The 16,241-nt window shown below is 48.6% G+C and overlaps 1 long non-coding RNA gene across 1 annotated transcript; it reads right to left on the reverse strand.

Moving 5' to 3' along the window:
* Positions 1-2,830: 2,830 nt before the first annotated feature.
* On the reverse strand, positions 2,831-7,220 carry LOC114784704 (uncharacterized). The gene is made up of 4 exons (XR_003748906.1): positions 7,055-7,220; positions 5,148-5,298; positions 4,784-5,010; positions 2,831-3,359 (listed from the first exon to the last, which is right to left on the reverse strand). It is a non-coding gene; the product is annotated as an uncharacterized LOC114784704 (long non-coding RNA).
* Between the last annotated feature and the right edge of the window lie 9,021 nt (positions 7,221-16,241).

Here is a 16,241-nt window from a genome sequence, read left to right on the forward strand (position 1 = left end):
CCCACTTGTCGGTGAAGTATTGTCACCTTTCAGCATACAATCAGGGAATTGCTGGAAAGACTTAAACAGTTTTTGCAGTTTTATTAATGTATTTCACTCCTTTTTAAAGAATTTAACATGACTTGGGCCAAAACCACTTTGGATGAAGAATATGACTTCAGCCATCATCAAAACGCACACTGAGATGAAGTTTCACTGCTATGAAGGGCTTCGAACCTCAAACCAGGAGTTAGGAGTCTAAAACAGTACGGTGCCTGGAGCCACACGGTCAGCCCGCTCTGAATTACAGGCATGTCTGTAAATATGCCATTAGTGGCCTTGTTGCTCTTGATCTCAGCCCCCCGCTTGGATGCCCATGCAACAGTTGGGTCTCGTGCAAACCACGCATGCAAATCTCCAGTCCTTCCTCCATCATTAATTGCCCAGAACCCCTTCTTTTCCTTCCATGGTAAACACCCAGACGTAGGGTTTTCCTGTCGAGAGGCCGCTGGATACGGCCGCCCGGGGAGCCGTTAACTTAACTTTCCGCTCGTTTGGAGGAGAGCAGGAACGCAGACCTCCACCTGTTTACCCTAGCAACAAACCCAGCTGCCTCCCCAGCTACACACTCGTTTTCCATCGCTTCGGACCAGTCCTGTGTGAAGGCGTGTTTTAGGTAAGCAGCTGTAATGATCCGGGGAGCTTTGATGCTGCGACTGTAATGGTTCCGTTTGAAGGATGCGTCTTTTTTCGGTATAATCAGTGTTTACGATTCAAGTCGCAAGAGTAAAAACAGCATTTTCTCCAACGGTTATTGTTCTTTTTCTAATCCGTGAGCAGGACATGTAATGTGTGCATTTGGGTTTTACAGAAGTCTGTAGGGGATGTGCAATTTCATCATTCATTTTTCTTGCGAAAACAACTTGTTGTTCTGAGATAATTTTTTTTAAATTATTTCGTTGGATTGAGCTAACCCATCGCTAGCATTGTGGATGAACGTATTCTTTATTACTGTAATCAGGCACTGACACAAGCAGGTTTAGCATTGTGTGTTTCTGTGAAAAACAATTCTTATATCAGAGGAGACGCCAAGAGGGTAAAAACGCGTTTACGCATGCACAAGTGAAAAGACACGAATCAGTGTCAGGCGATATCTTTTAAAATTACCCGAACCGTTACCAACATTGGTAAAAATTGAGTTGTGATCTCAAGATAACAACTTCTGTTTTCTACCGATAACAACTTGTAATCTCTAGATAGCAAAGAAAAAAGTGAAATTGCACGTCCTGTACGGACCTCTGTAGGATTTCGCAGTGTTTTACATCAAAAATGGCAAAAGTTCAGTAAAATACTTTTTAAAATTAAGCAATACAGCGATGAGGCAACGCGACTCCCATAAATTGGCAAGATGGCCACTGCCAGGTGCTCAGTCGTTGGTTGGCTTTTGTCAACATGACTCATCTTTGCTTCATCTGGCATGTTTCTTCTCCTCTCCTATCAACTTTGCCCCATCGTCCTGTCCTTTCCCCAATCTTGTCCTACCGCGAACATCAGCATCCATGGGGTGTTTTGCGTTCGCAGATTAAACTGGAGGAAACCTACCTGCCTCCTGGCGCCCCATCGCACCGGGCATCCTCGTTTCTTCCGACTCACTTTCTGGTCCCCCTTTGGGTCTTGGCACAAAGAAACAATGAGATATGATCCCTGTTGGTGGCCTAGTGGTTAAGGAAGTGGCCCTGTAATCAGAAGGTTGCTGGTTCGAATCCCGATCCGCCAAGGTGCCACTGAGGTGCCACTGAGCAAAGCACCGTCCCCACACACTGCTCCCCGGGCGCCTGTCATGGTGCCCACTGCTCATTCAGGGTGATGGGTTAAATGCAGAGGACAAATTTCACTGTGTGCTGTGCTGCTGTGTATCACATGTGACAATCACTTCACTTTAAATTGTTCTGAAACGGCTAACTGATAGTTTTTGTTTTTTTTACAGTTTATTAACTATATTAAAAAACCAGGCTCTTCACCCGAAGAAAAGTGATAGGTCTCAGCTTGTCCCCTCTGTGCTTGGTTTGGGACGTCGAGCACCACACCAGACCCGATCCCATTCGGCAGGGACTCGTGTCAGCAGTGACATGTTTATTTCAGGCTGTCAGGTTGACGCGTCACACCCTCAGCCCGCTAATAACGGGAAAACCCGTCCATGTGATCTCTCTGGGCGTAATCTGGCGTCCCGCGAGGGGAAACAAACGCGGGGAAAATGGCTGTTAATGATGGGCGCCGCTTCGAGAGCGTGCCGCGGCCTCCGAAACGTGCCGGGCCTCTGCGGCTTTGATAGCATCAGTGTCGAGCGTGAATTATTAAAGACTCGCATTTTGCGCCCAAACATTTACGTTGTGCTAAAAGCTCCTTTTGTCTTTTCCCCCCACCGTGCTGGTCCTTCCTACTCTACCCAGCAGCGATTTACCCCTCCATCCTACATCTGCAGGGTTTTACTTTAATATTCACACCATTCGCATTCACTTTGGCCATTTGTGCACCTTCCAAAACAAAAAGTTGCTCTAACACATACCTAAATAAAAAAATTTGAATGCTTTTTTTTTACATTCTGTGAGGATAAGTCACAAGTATGAGTATATTAGAAACACACTTTTAATCCAGATATACTCATTAGAAAATAGGAATTGTATAATTACAGGATATATGTACTACTAGTATAGTACTAGTAGTAATGTATAACTAGCAGACCTTATTTTATTAAAAGTGACTGTAGTACTTTAGTGACTGTAGTATATTAAGTACATTCCTTTGACTCGGGGTAGTGTGTGGACAGACCCACTAGGTCTTGGTTGGGGTAAAGATCAGGCTGATGCTGACAGGTTTATGATGAAAAGGGGCATCGCTGCTGAGTTGGAGGGGTCGGGTCGGGTCGGGTCCCGGGGGTCTCTCCACCAGCTCCTCATCGCCGCGAAAGTGTCGACAGAGGGTCTGCCCAAAAAAAAGGGAAGCGGGCAGGACCTCGCCTGGGGCGGCATAGAGGCTCAGCTCTCAGCTGCGAGGTGGTGCAATGCGGGGAAAAAGAGGGGAAGCGTCTGTTTTCCTTATTTATTTATTTATCATCCTTACTCCACCCCCAACGCGGCCGGATCCGCCAGCTCCTTGTTGCAGAGACGGCCCGGTTTGGGTGGCGTGGGCCGAGGAGAGCAGCGGGAAGGAATGAACCTCAGCACCTCCTCCCCCTACGGGGGTCCTGGGGGTCTCGGGGTCTCCTGCCACTCCGTGATTCATGGCTGCTGCCTGGCCGCTGGCCTGGGAGACAGAGGGAGGAAGGGGGGAGTCGACTCTCCGGCCTTAATCCGAACTCTGAGAAAATGGAACACGGGAAGCTGTCAAGAAAAAAACAAAAATCCACTCAAATACTTTCTTTCACTTAAAGTTCACTTCATTGTAGTGCACCAGTTTGCAGAATATCGACGTTGGCCGATTTTGACGTGGTAGACGTGTTGTTCTGCGCTCCTGGTTTAGTTTAATAAGTGACTGATCACAGGATTGCACCGGTGGTGATGGGGCTGTCCCCCGTGTTCCCCCTCTCGCTCTCATTTTCATTTCCGCTATTATCATATTTCTTCTCTTCCGCAGCCTTGCGTGCACTCGTTGTTGCTCAACGTCTATTTAGTTGTCGCGCAGTTGAATTTTTAACACGGCGAAGCCCAGATTAACCCCTGCCGGTCCGGGAAATTAATTAATCATGCGTTGCATGCAGAATGTGTGCTTGTTTCTGCGGCACGCCGCCGTTTACTTGTTTGTTTGTCATGATAAAGTATGATTTATTGAAATTAATTGGAGAGCAGCATGTCCTCGGCCCCCAGGGTCCCTGCTCTGGGGTTTACAGCAGGCAGGCATCCTGAAATCAAAAGTTTTGTTCAGTGCAGAGAGTAAATAATAATGAAGCGTGTGTGTGTGTGTGTGTGTGTGTGTGTGTGTGTGTGTGTGTGAGATGCATGTTGAGCCGACAGGGACTCCAGTCGCCGACTCACAGATCCAGAGGATCTCGCTTCAGATCTGACGGCTCGAAGTTCAGACTTCATCAGCAATTACCTCTCAAGATGAAAAAGCCACGTGGAAGAGTCCAATGGGGACAAGCAGAGAACTTACACACCGTATACGGGTCCTGGGGGACATTTCTTCTTATCAACAAAAGTGAAAAGTTTGGCCCCAGTCGCCTCATTCTTTGGTTTTGTACCTCTGTTCTCATCATTTTCCCTTTCCAGCTACTAAATGATAACCGTATTGATTACATTTGTTATCTACTAGTTTGTCTACACGCATGCTACACGTTGTAGGAAAATCAAGCACATAATATGAACAGTGATTGATGGCACTGACATTTACTGTAGCTTGTATTAAACAAATCAGCAGATGTCTGCGTTTAATACAAATGATTTCATCTTAGTGCAGAATCGACAGCAGCGGTAACGCATTTCCGGCCACTGATGTCTCCCGACCAGCCCAACACAGCACATCTTACAATTCCCAGCTTGTTTACAGAAATGACGCTATTTAGCACAATTTCTGTGTGTTTAAAAGTGTTGTGTAACGTTGCATCACGAGTATTTGGAAGCAAAATGATTTTCTGCTGGCAATCCAACGGAAAATAGGACCATTTCCAGGACGCTGGCGGCAGCGGGGGCGGCCCGACCCGAAACGCGCGGGAATCCGTCTCCGGCTCTTCCCACGGGAGGAAGGAAAAGGCGCGAATGAAAGAGTGCGGCGAGGTAACAGGATGAAGTCGTTAGCGGGGCGGAGGTACCTGCACTACGACCGAAGTGGCTGTGCACGGCGACGGTGGTGTGCGGTGTCGTGGGGGGGAAGATCATCTGCTGGCTAATTAAACCTCCCCAGCGGCCTGCCACGGGGGCCTGCGGAGCGAGGGATCGAGAGGGACCGTTCTTCTGGAATAATGGAGCTTCGTATCACCAACGAGCGTCCTGTCCGCAATCTGCTGATTCACTGGTGCTCCGTGTGTAAAGTAATTAGCTGGAAAACACAACGAAAATGAGACGCAACGTAAATTCCGCTCATCTGACGATGATGTAAGATGGGAAGTCCCCAGGTCCATCACACTCCGCTCTTTTGTCTTGCGTAGAAGTTCATCAGTTCTTCGTTCACCATACCTCTGTCAGATGTCCTTCCCCTGAGCAAGTGGTGTGAAGGGCCACCCATTTGTCTTAGGATCCCCCGCTTTGTCTTTGTCCTCGTCTGCGACACCCACCAAGGGCGTGACTGGGCAGAATCAGCTCATTCTGATTGGTCTGTGGCAACTTCCTGGGAGTCAAACAGATAAAATAATTTTCTCTTGGTGACACTTCCATTTTCCTTTCCATCGGGAACTGAGGGATCTTTCCACCAGTTTCTGGGCCTTTTCTCTTTACCTTTTTTTCTCCTGGATCAGGTGATGTCTCTGAATCTCGGTTCAGGCTTTTCTCTCTTTTTTTCTATCTTTTCCTACTGTCTTTCATTTTAGTTTTCTCTGTAACATTGGTACCTTTTTACATACAACATTTACATGTAACTGCAATAATAATTTACCGGTGCTAATAAACTGTTCATCCTTTTAACCTCTATTGTGCCACGCCTCTTTCTGCCAGGTAACATCAAGTGGGAGTGTTTTTTAATACAGAGCTTTTGTGTGTAGAGAGAGTTGTTATATACTCATCTCCACAGTTTTACAACGACTATAATGAAATATATCACATAATATTGTTGACAAATAAAGTAAAACTAGACTAAAGCGTCTTTTTTTTTCATTGATGAGAACGAGATGTTGTTTTCTCTCAATTATTTGCATTATTACTAAATGTCACCTCCTCAATTCCCATTCTCTCATTATTAGACTTCAGAATACTTGTGGTGGGTTATAGATATATGATGGTGGGTTAGCAGGTGGCTTGGAGAAAAAGAGCGACCTCTAGTCTATAAGGTATCAATAGAACAATACGATCAACTTATTTTAATTTTGAAATGGGTTTGATGGAAAAGACTAGATAAGAACTAAAATTAAGACAGACCACTAAAAACAACTATAGTGAGAATTCTGGAGCCCGATCGGTTGTTGTTGTTGACTCAGAATACCGAGTGGAAACGAGTTGGAACTTGATGGACACGTTCCATTCAGTAGATTTTACCACTGTGTATGTTTCAATCTCTTGGATTCTGAATAATAACTCAAAGTTTAGTGCCAATGGTCCATTGCAGCATTCCTAGAGCAACAAGACCATAACCATGGGCTTCGCTTCAGCAACATGTCATCTCAATTAATCCTTCTTCTAGTACCTGTACGTTCGCCACACCTTGTACCCTGGATGTAAAACCGCAAAGGAGAAGGACAAACAATCCAATGGTGAGGGACCTTTTCTATCCCAGATTCATTTGCTACTGGCGTTGAGCATTTCAGATGTTCAGGGTGGTCTTGCATTCTGGAATTGGTCTTGCATTCTGCTTTGTGCTTAAACCTTTCAGGTTTAAGGTCCCATGTTCATCTGTTTTAATAGAGACATCTACTGGATCCTCACCATGATAGCTCCACCTACTGCACATCACCATGGTTTTACCAGGGATTGCAACCCAAAATTGAACACAGCACCATAAAAGCATTTTCGCTACCATGGTGCAGTGTGAATTATTTTCACACCGCCGGCCTCCACAACACCCTAAACCAGAAACTAGATTTGTTCTGTACAAATACATCCAGAGGTGTCAGAGGTTCAAGAACCGGCACGTTCTTCGTGGGAGTATCGGAATCATTCGTGCCACAGATCTGAGTGTGAGGGTTATTTTCCGGGGGATGTAATCCCATATGGATGTCAGTCAGCCAGGCAGGCAGGCCCTCTCCAGTTTATCCATAATTCAGCCGCGCCCGAGCCCGCGCCATTCATATGGAGGAGGTGTCGGTTCTTCTGTTCCCCGCTTCCTTTCCCTCCCCATCCCTTGACGCATTTACTTTTTAATTTCACGGCCGCGGCCCCCTGCCAACATCCCCGGCGGAGAGGTCAGGTCACCCCGCACTCTGAAATTCAATTACCTCGCCGAATGGCGGGGCGGCTTTCGCTCCGCCTCCCCCGCACCTGGCGGCGCGGCTGTCCGAACGGCGCGTCCGGGGCGAGAGACAGCGCGCCGACATGTTGCCCGTCTGCGGGTGAGCCGGGAGGGTCGAGGGCCACACAGGAAGCAGCTCCTTCCAGCTTCTTCTTGCAGGTCCCGGGAGGAGGAGGAGGAGGACGTTTCGACTTTCCTGGACGCCGTGGTCGGGAGTTCCTGGAAGAAACAGAACTCCGTACCTACCGCAGCCGGGTTATTTAAAGACAGAGTGGCCAACGCGAGCTGGGTGCCCGCCGCTCCGCCGGGTGGGCCTTTTCCGGCGCCCCTCTTCCTGAACAACGCGCTATCAGGCGGGCAGGTAGGCGCAGGCCCCGGCGCATCAGCTGCGGGTCTCCGCGTCGTTTTGATCTCTCCGCCACAAGAAAGGCGGCTGCGGCGGCTCTGTTGTGTCTCCGAGACCCGCCCCGCCCGTTTTTGAGGCGCTCCGAGCCACCGCCCTTCAATTACCGCGCCGGGATCACAGCCACGGACTTTGATTTATCAGGCGAATCGGGAGCTTCCTGTGTGCAAACACTTCAGCGACTTCCGATCCCCGTCCGGGAGGAAATAGCCAAAACAGGCGGTCCGCATTTTATCTCCTTTTCCCCAAACTTCCGATCAGAGGCGGGAAAACAGGTGCCAGGTGTTATGAAAGAACGTGGCGCCCCTCTGATCCTCGACTTCACGTGAAAGGCCCTTAAAAGTCTGCGTTATGATCACGGCGGGGAAAAAAGGGGCTTTGATGGTCCAACTGTCTGCTGTCGTCAGGCGTAATGAAGTTTGTCGGTGAAAGTGCTTGTGTGGCGTCGGCCGACGTCTTTCCGCGGCCCACTGTGCAACGTGCTATTAAGCCCCCGCGTCACGGGTACGGATTTAAAAAAAACAAAAAACACATGCGCTACTGTAAAAAAAAATCTTCACTTGAAATTTTTTTTTTTACATTATTTTTCCGAATCACCTGCTAAGCTCCGCCCCTTCACCGCGTGGAGAGATGATTTATTCTTCCTCCCTTAACCTCCTGTGTTTTTTTTTCCCCCCTCGCAAAAACCAACACCGAGTCGGGAGAAGCCAAGCGGCTGCACTCCGGCGAGGGACGTAGTCCAAAAAGACGCAATTATCCAAACAAACGGCGTCCGTTCCCAACCTCTGCTTTCTGCATCATCCACGTCTTGCGAAAGCACCGTGGCCCTCGGGGCTATTTTCAGGCTTCCCAGATCCTCTCGGCGGTTTTGGTGAGCGTGACCTCTCTCGCTGGCAGCATCCGTTGACAGAGGTTACGTCTCCATTAGCCTCCATTTATTTATCTACGTTTTTTAAATGATTAAAACTTTGCAGGCCTCTGCTTTTTTTAATATATATTTATTGTCTCGCTGAGGGTCGTATTGATTTTAAGACGAGAGCTTTAAAAGTGCAACACCAGGATCCATTAGTCCCCTTTTCGATTTCACAGAAGGCCGAGAATACTGAGCATCATGGACTATCGACCGGAAAGTAAACCTACCGAACACGGCTGCCGCCGCCGCCGTGTTTTCCTCCCCCCCGCTCCCCCCCCTCACTCGAACTGACTGGAAATGTCCGTCCGTCCAGAGAATGAGGGGGTGAAACGCGAGCTGCTCCGGGCATCGGCGGCCAGGTGCACTAACAAAGCAGGAGATCCCTGCGGTGACCCGCTGGAAAGGTCACGCTGGCTGGGGGGGGGGGGCGGAGGACAGAAAAATACAGATTCCACCCGGTTTAAAAGCTTTAAAAGAGTGTTTCCTTACAGGGAATAAAAGGAGGTGCAATTTGTATGGGGATAATTTGACATGTGAGTGAGAAACTGCAGAGCGGTGGGAACGCTCCGCTGGGAACGTTTAAGTGTCCTGTTTTAATGAAATTAAAGTCACAGGTTTATTATACCTTTATTCCCATTTTTCCCATTATTCTAACTTTATTTTAAAAATAGCTTTCTTCCAGTTAGTTGGGTTTTGATCATTTTTTGTCATTTTCTTAAAATGTGTTTTTTGCCCATTCAAGGCAAACATTTGAAAGGTGAATAAAGCACATTGTGAAACGACTGCCCTCAAAACACCATCTTGAGTGGTTGTACCAGTCTTGACCAGTTTGAAGGGTCAGTTTCCTCATTTATGGAAGCGTAGTACAGTTTTGCAGAAATGCCGAAAGCCTTCAGCTCTTCAATTGGATTAAATGTTCGAAATGTGAAATTCACCCGGAGGCAGGAATATCATCTGTCTGGATGCGTTTTTCACTTTTCACCAGCGTTTGTTCACTTTTGCTACACTTTTATTGTTGCCAGGATGGAATATTCCGATTAGTTCCCATCAGCTTCTCCACCACTGCCTACGGTTACAGGTGGATGGAATTCACGCCTTGTTTTCTACTCATATACTCATCCTGCAGCCCAATGCCAAGTGGAGGTGAAGGGTGAACGAGATGAAAACGACTTCGGGACCCTGACGTTGGGTGTGGAGAGGAACCGGGCTCCTGCTGACATGGTCCCACCACGAGTGGGGACAAAGTCTTCCCCACCGGGCCCCCATCCAAACAGGCCTCGCTCCCTCTTTTTCTTCCTTTCTTTTCTTTTCTCGCTCCTTTCCTCCTTCCTTTCGCAACTAAATAATTTAAAGGGGAAAAAAACCTCTTGGCTTTACTCTGTCCCTGAATTGAGATGCACGGAAGGGAGAGTGAGGAGAAGACGAAGAAAAATTCGGACTCCTTTCGCGTTCTCACTCTCTCCCTCCATCTATTGACTCTGCGGATAATCTTGACTCCACAGAAAATCCTTGAGCAGCTGGCCACAGACCACGCGCTTCAATGCACATGCATACAATATCTTGCCCGAGGCGAACCCACCAGCAAACACACACCCCCGCCAGACCCACACCGAAACACACACCCCCTCCGCCGCTCCGCCCGTGGCTTTCGTTCAAGGAGCCAACCGGTTCTGGAAAAAGGCCGTCCGCTCTCGGCCCGCGGGGTCGCCCGGCGCCAAGAACAACACGGCTCCCTCCCTCCGGGAGCGCTCGGGTCCCCCGCAGCCCACCGCCACCCGGCCTACGCCCAGACGCACGAAACCGGAGACGCCAAACACACAAGGCGGCGGGGAAATGGAGTGGCTGGTCTCCTGTTTACATGGTCCGGCTGTCCCGATTCAATTAGGGGCTTTGTTAAACAGTCAATTTAGAGGCCTTACGTCTTCAAACACTGCTGCATACGTTTACATTTACAGCATTTATCAGACGCCCTTATCCAGAGCGACTTACAATCAGTAGTTACAGGGACAGTCCCCCCCTGGAGACACTCAGGGTTAAGTGTCTTGCTCAGGGACATGGTGGTAGTAAGTGGGATGTGAACCTGGGTCTTCTGGTTCATAGGCGAGTGTGCTACCCACTAGGCTACTACCACCCTCTATAGTACCTAGTTACCCACTAGGCTACTGCTACTGCTGATATGCCAAGTGGAGGTGAATGGCGAACGAGATGAAAACGACTTCGGGACCATGACGTCGGTTGTGGAGAGGAACCGGGCCGGTGCGGGTTCATTACATCCTCCACATCAAACGGCGCCGGACGGTGGATGACGGCCTGTTTGAAGTTTCTGACGTTTGATCGAGATCTGTTTGATGGGAGGGTAAAAAAAAAAACAAAAAAAACAACTGAACAACTGTTTTTTATTTGACCACTTCTGGTATGTTGTTTGAAGTCTCTGTCTGACCAATGGGATTTGAGATCTGTGGTCATGTGACACGATTCTTTTGTAAGTGGGTCGTTTTTAGTTCCTGTCTGGCATCATCAGTTTAAAAGTACAAAAGAGAACATTTTTAAAGAACAAAATTTGCCACATTTGGTAGATGTATTAGCATTAGCATTAGCTGATTAGCTGTTTTTTAATGTGTTCAGTTGAAATGGTCCTTCTTCTTCAATAAAAGTGCCATATCCCCCCATATCCCAATACAACAGCTGATTTCCTCCCTGGTACTGACTACGGTCCATGGCCTCGGTCTACAGCTTCGCCCACATGGAACTCTGGCACACCAGTTTTATTTTCCAACTGATTTGATGGTCGATTAGGTCTCTTTCGGGACTGGAGACGGACGTTATCTAGCTGTCAGAATGCCTCAGATGCTCCTTTTTAAACTGTGTCGGGGTCACGTCTGCCTACATGAAAGCGCGCAGCTGCCTGAAGAGCCTGATTGAAATCTCTGGCACGGAGGAAGCACCCAGAAGGTAACGCCTTGTTGGAGATAACACGGCCGGAGGTGCGAGGAATTCTTCATGGTGCAAGATGAAAGGGCGTGGTGCAGCCAACCGGCGAACGTGTGACCCACCACCCACCCCACGCTGTACGGTTTAATCTGTTTTCGGTTTCGATTTAAAGTTCCTGAGAGACTTGCAGAAATTTCCATGTGGCCAAACGGAATATCGCATTCAGAGCTTCAATGGACCATTCATCTACACGCACGTTTTTTCCGACTCCAGTCGTTGGTCATTAGGTAGAGCCCTGCCGCATTTTTAAACAAGTGTGTCATCTTTCCAGCGAGAGAAGCCGCGGGGGAAGTCCGCGGGCCAGCAGTGAAACGTCAGCCCAGCCGAGGGAGGCTTCTGGCCCGGCGAAACGGCGCTGGCCACCTTACCTTCCGACCCGGGGCTTCCTGATCGCACCAGCGTGAGATACTGTCGCGCGCTCTGACTGTTTTCTGTTGAGCTGCGTTCCAGAGTTCCTACCGACGAGCTCCGGAACTGGAGCGTCGAGGGGAAGTCAACGGTTACAGCAGCGGTGGGACTTTTCCAAAATGGCGGCTGAGGAATGTAAAATGTAAGCGCAGGGACCTCCCTTCACTTCCTGTCAGGGCCGAGTCGCCCCCGACCCCCTCGGTGGCTTCAAAGAGCAGGTACTCCGCAGGGCCCTCCGGGGGCCCGTGATTGAAAGCTCAGAAGGACGGACGGTCTGCCAAAGTCTTGTGAAGAATGAAAGGGATACATACATTATTCAGATTAAAATTTAATGCTCATGATATGTCCGCGCACCGGGGAGCAGGGGTGGAAAAATGCAAAGCCGGGTTCCCAGCGCTCGTCCGGGTAATGAGATAAAAATCGGAATAAGTGCCACAGGTTTTCTCTTCTTCGTCTTCTGATTTTCAGGGACGAGCATAGGGGAAAATGTGACCTGGCGTAGTGGGTCTTAACAGCTCACTGTGTCATGGCACCTGAGAAAAAAATACATATATATTCATCTGGGGCTCATTTTAATGGATTTCCTTTCTAAAGATTAGGTGTGACAACTTCAAAAATTCTGGAAACCGTGGCCGTAAAAGACGTGTGCGATTTGGGCCTCCACTGGGAGGTCTCAAGATGTCAGAGCACCAAGCGATTAGCATGGCACCAACATTAGCCGGGGTAGGAGGGGGGTCTTGGATACAAACACAATTTTTGAAGCCTCCTCGCCCCCCTCTGGGCTTGGCTGACCCAGTAGCGCGATACACTCGGTGCTCGGCTGGAAAATCGCTTTCCTTCCCAGCGCCACGCCATCCCAGAGCTGTCTCCACATAATCAACGCTTCCCGGCCGGAATTAGAAACTTCTCCTTGCCACGCTCTCCCAGGAGCAGCCGATGGAGGCTGAAAGCCAAAGGCTAGCAAATGTGGAAGCAGGACAGACCCTCCCGTTGTGTCTTCTCATATAAGAGATCTTCTCTTCCAGCCAAGAATGTTAATTAGTTCAGTCCGAGACATAACCATGTCTTCTTCATGTAGAAATTCTTAAAAGGTTTCACTTAAAAAAACTAATTTCAAGAAAAAATAGCTAGCCACAGGGGGCGCTAGACCTGTTTTTTGTTGCTGCCATCTTTTTCTAGAGTTGATGAGTGATGTCTGTTTGGATTTGTTTCTCGCTTATCTTAAAGTTCTCGAAAAATCTAAAAAAAATGTAAAAATTCTTTTTCTCTTGGTAGATTTTGGAAACCTAGGACCTGTTTCTGTTCATACAAAAGATTAATTCTTAATATGCTCCTGTACTTGTCTTCGAGACCAGTGTAATGCACGTTGGAGGCTGCAGCTGGGCGGAATGAATCCATCACCGGGGTTTTAGAGCTTTCCTGGCAGCTCATCCTGATCCAGGGAAAAGTCCTACCCCCACCGCTCTGCCCCCCTCTGCATCCCCGGCAGGGTTGTTCTGGAGGAGGAAGAGGGGAGAGGCAGGGGTTGGATTAAATTTGCAGGTCCTGTCAAAACCCCCTGACAAGCTTTAAGGAGGAGTGTGGCTCCCCCTCTGCCTCCGCCGCTATTATTCCCAGCGGGCCCGGGGGCCGCCACGCTTTATTAACCGCTGCGACTGCTGCTCCGTGGTGTCCCTGTAATACTGTTCTTCACCCCCCCAGCCTTCCAGCAGCCGCAGCCCAGTCAACCCTGCCACTATCTGGCTATGGTACCCGTTATATCTTCCTTAGTCCGGTCATGGGGCAGTGGTGGCCTAGCGGTTAAGGAAGCTCCCCCGTGATCAGAAGGTTGCCGGTTCGAATCCCGATCTGCCAAGAAGCCACTGAGGTGCCACTGAGCAAAGCACCGTCCCCACACACTGCTCCCCGGGCGGCTGTCATGGCTGCCCACTGCTCACCGAGGGTGATGGGTTAAATGCAGAGGACAAATTTCACTGTGTGCACCATGTGCTGTGCTGCTGTGTATCACGTGTGACAATCACTTCACTTTAACACCTTACCAATTAACACCCCGCACCTCACTGGGTCTTTTCTAGAAGGAGCTGTGGAAAGCTCTCAGTAGGAGCTGTGTTTTCAACGTCGACCACCGTTCCCTCGTTGTGCATTACTGGAAATGAATGCAAGCGACCAAGAGATGACTGATGGGGGATTAGCTTAGGTAACATCTCAGCTAGCTTTGATGTCCCGGCGTTGGTGGTCCACGGCCGCAAGAGGCCACCACTTAAATGGCACTTCGGACGGTGAGTCACTCGCATCTCAACTCGGATCTCGGCATGAAGGTGGTTGGTTCATCTGCAAACGGTTTGGAATGTGTTGGGTTTCGCGTAGTAATTCTGATGTCGGAGGACGGCGAGGGCAGACGTTGTTCAAAACCACAGCGTGCATCACCATGCAACACATGCCTAGAAAACCTCCATCCCGATGTGCTGCTGAAATTCCGCCTTTTTCTGCCTGTCGACTCGTAACTGTATTAGCGACGTTTGATGTCTACCCACCTCCGAACTTGATAAAAGTGTGACTGTGCACCCCGAAGCGTTCCCCTACTGTGCTTGTCAGCGCAGGTTCCACGCCGACTTCTTCTCTAGGCTCTAAACATGCCCCCGGACGGTTGCTCGTCCGTCCTCGCCGGTTCCGTTCGGCTCCGCGCCGCGCCCGGCCGGGGAGGGCCTTGGGAAAGCGATGGTTGGGGAGGTTAATGAATTGAGATCAGTGTTTACCGCAAACACGGGCCATGCCAGACCAAGCGCCTGCCTTGATGTTGGCCGACCCCGGCACTGCAGCTGCGCCGTCCCGGAGACAATGGCGCTGATTAGGTCGGCAAACATCGGCCAGTCTGATGCAGGGGGTCACAAGGAGGACCGGAGGGATTCAAAGAAAAAGCCGCACTGGGAAAAAACACGGAATAAAAGAGCGGGCCTTTGTCCCACAAAGCACTCCGAGAATTCCTATAAGGAGAATGAACTGCCTACTTACATATGTATATATTTACTTAGTCAAGAAGTCTTTATTTATGTCCTCTTTTAGATCTTTTTTTTTTTCTTTCTTGCACTCTGGTTTCCCACACATCATTCTTACTGTATTTCCATATTTGTCTCGTGGGCACGTTCAGGGAACATTTGGGAATTAAAATCCATCAGCTCTCCTCCGATTACACAGCATGGTCATGAAGTCATGATATTGTCATGATAAAAGGACCTCAGCGTGTATCCTGTTTGACGGAGGACTACATGAATAAAATCGATGCAGGAAGAAGGACATTCCGCCTGTCTGCAGACATCAGGAACCACAAAGTTGAAGCAAGAGAAAATGGTATCATTGGCCAGCATTGAAAATAAATTCTAGTCAGTGTAGACATTACTGATGTTACTAATATTACTAATCTGAAAGTGAAAGGGAAGTGATTGTCACATGTGATACACGGCAGCACAGCACATGGTGCACACAGTGAAATTTGTCCTCTGCATTTATCTCGTCACCCTGCATGAGCAGTGGGCAGCCATGACAGGCGCCCGGGGAGCAGTGTGTGGGGACGGTGCTTTGCTCAGTAACACCTCAGTGGCACCTTGGCAGATCGGGATTCGAACCGGCAACCTCCTGATTACGGGGCCGCTTCCGTAACTGCAAGGCCAATCTGCCAGATCAAAAAGCTGGATTGCCAAATTTTGCATGTAGATTAACTGAATACAGGTCAAAGGTCAGGCTTCCTGTGACCTCATCGAATTGTAGTAAATGCAACTGCTCAAGAATATGAGGAACTTTCTTTAAATTTGATAGGAGTGTCACATGGACTCAACGATGAATTGTATTATATTTTGAACGTGAAGAGTTATCTTAAAATTTTGTACAAACATTCACTTGGACTCAATATGAACTATTTCAAAGTGAGGGAGGTCAAAGGTCAAGGTCCATTTTTGAAATAAATTGAAGAGACAATGGACCACATCTTTATTCCACCATGCTAGCAAGAACATCCACTGAGCTTCACATTATACTATTAGCATGTCCATAATTTGGTTTATTTGAAGAACATTGATTGTTGCGGATGCACTTGATTTATTTGGGGTTTTTCTGTGTAGGCACCCTTAGTCTTAAGTGGTTAAGGTTTCCTATTTAGCAAAAGGTCTTCCTGACATACTCAGTTTTTGTGTGAGGTGGTTTTATTGGACTTTAAAGGCCGTGCCCAAAATCAATCTCGACAGCAGCCAGTAATAAGTGCACACTTCCAAAAGCACTTTAAGAGACTCTAATCTGGCCCATTAAAAGTCCACAATGGGCCATATTGACTTGGAAAGCGGAAAAGCATTCAGGGCTGTAATATGGGGGGCAAATCCAGAAGCAGGGAGCCATTAATTGAGTTTTAAATGGGGTTAACTCCCGTATGACCTGCCCTTACTGGAGCTTGCCGAGGCCATGGTGGGC

This window comes from Denticeps clupeoides, chromosome 2 (assembly GCF_900700375.1).
Source record: "Denticeps clupeoides chromosome 2, fDenClu1.1, whole genome shotgun sequence".
In the NCBI taxonomy this organism is placed as follows: Eukaryota; Metazoa; Chordata; class Actinopteri; order Clupeiformes; family Denticipitidae; genus Denticeps; species Denticeps clupeoides.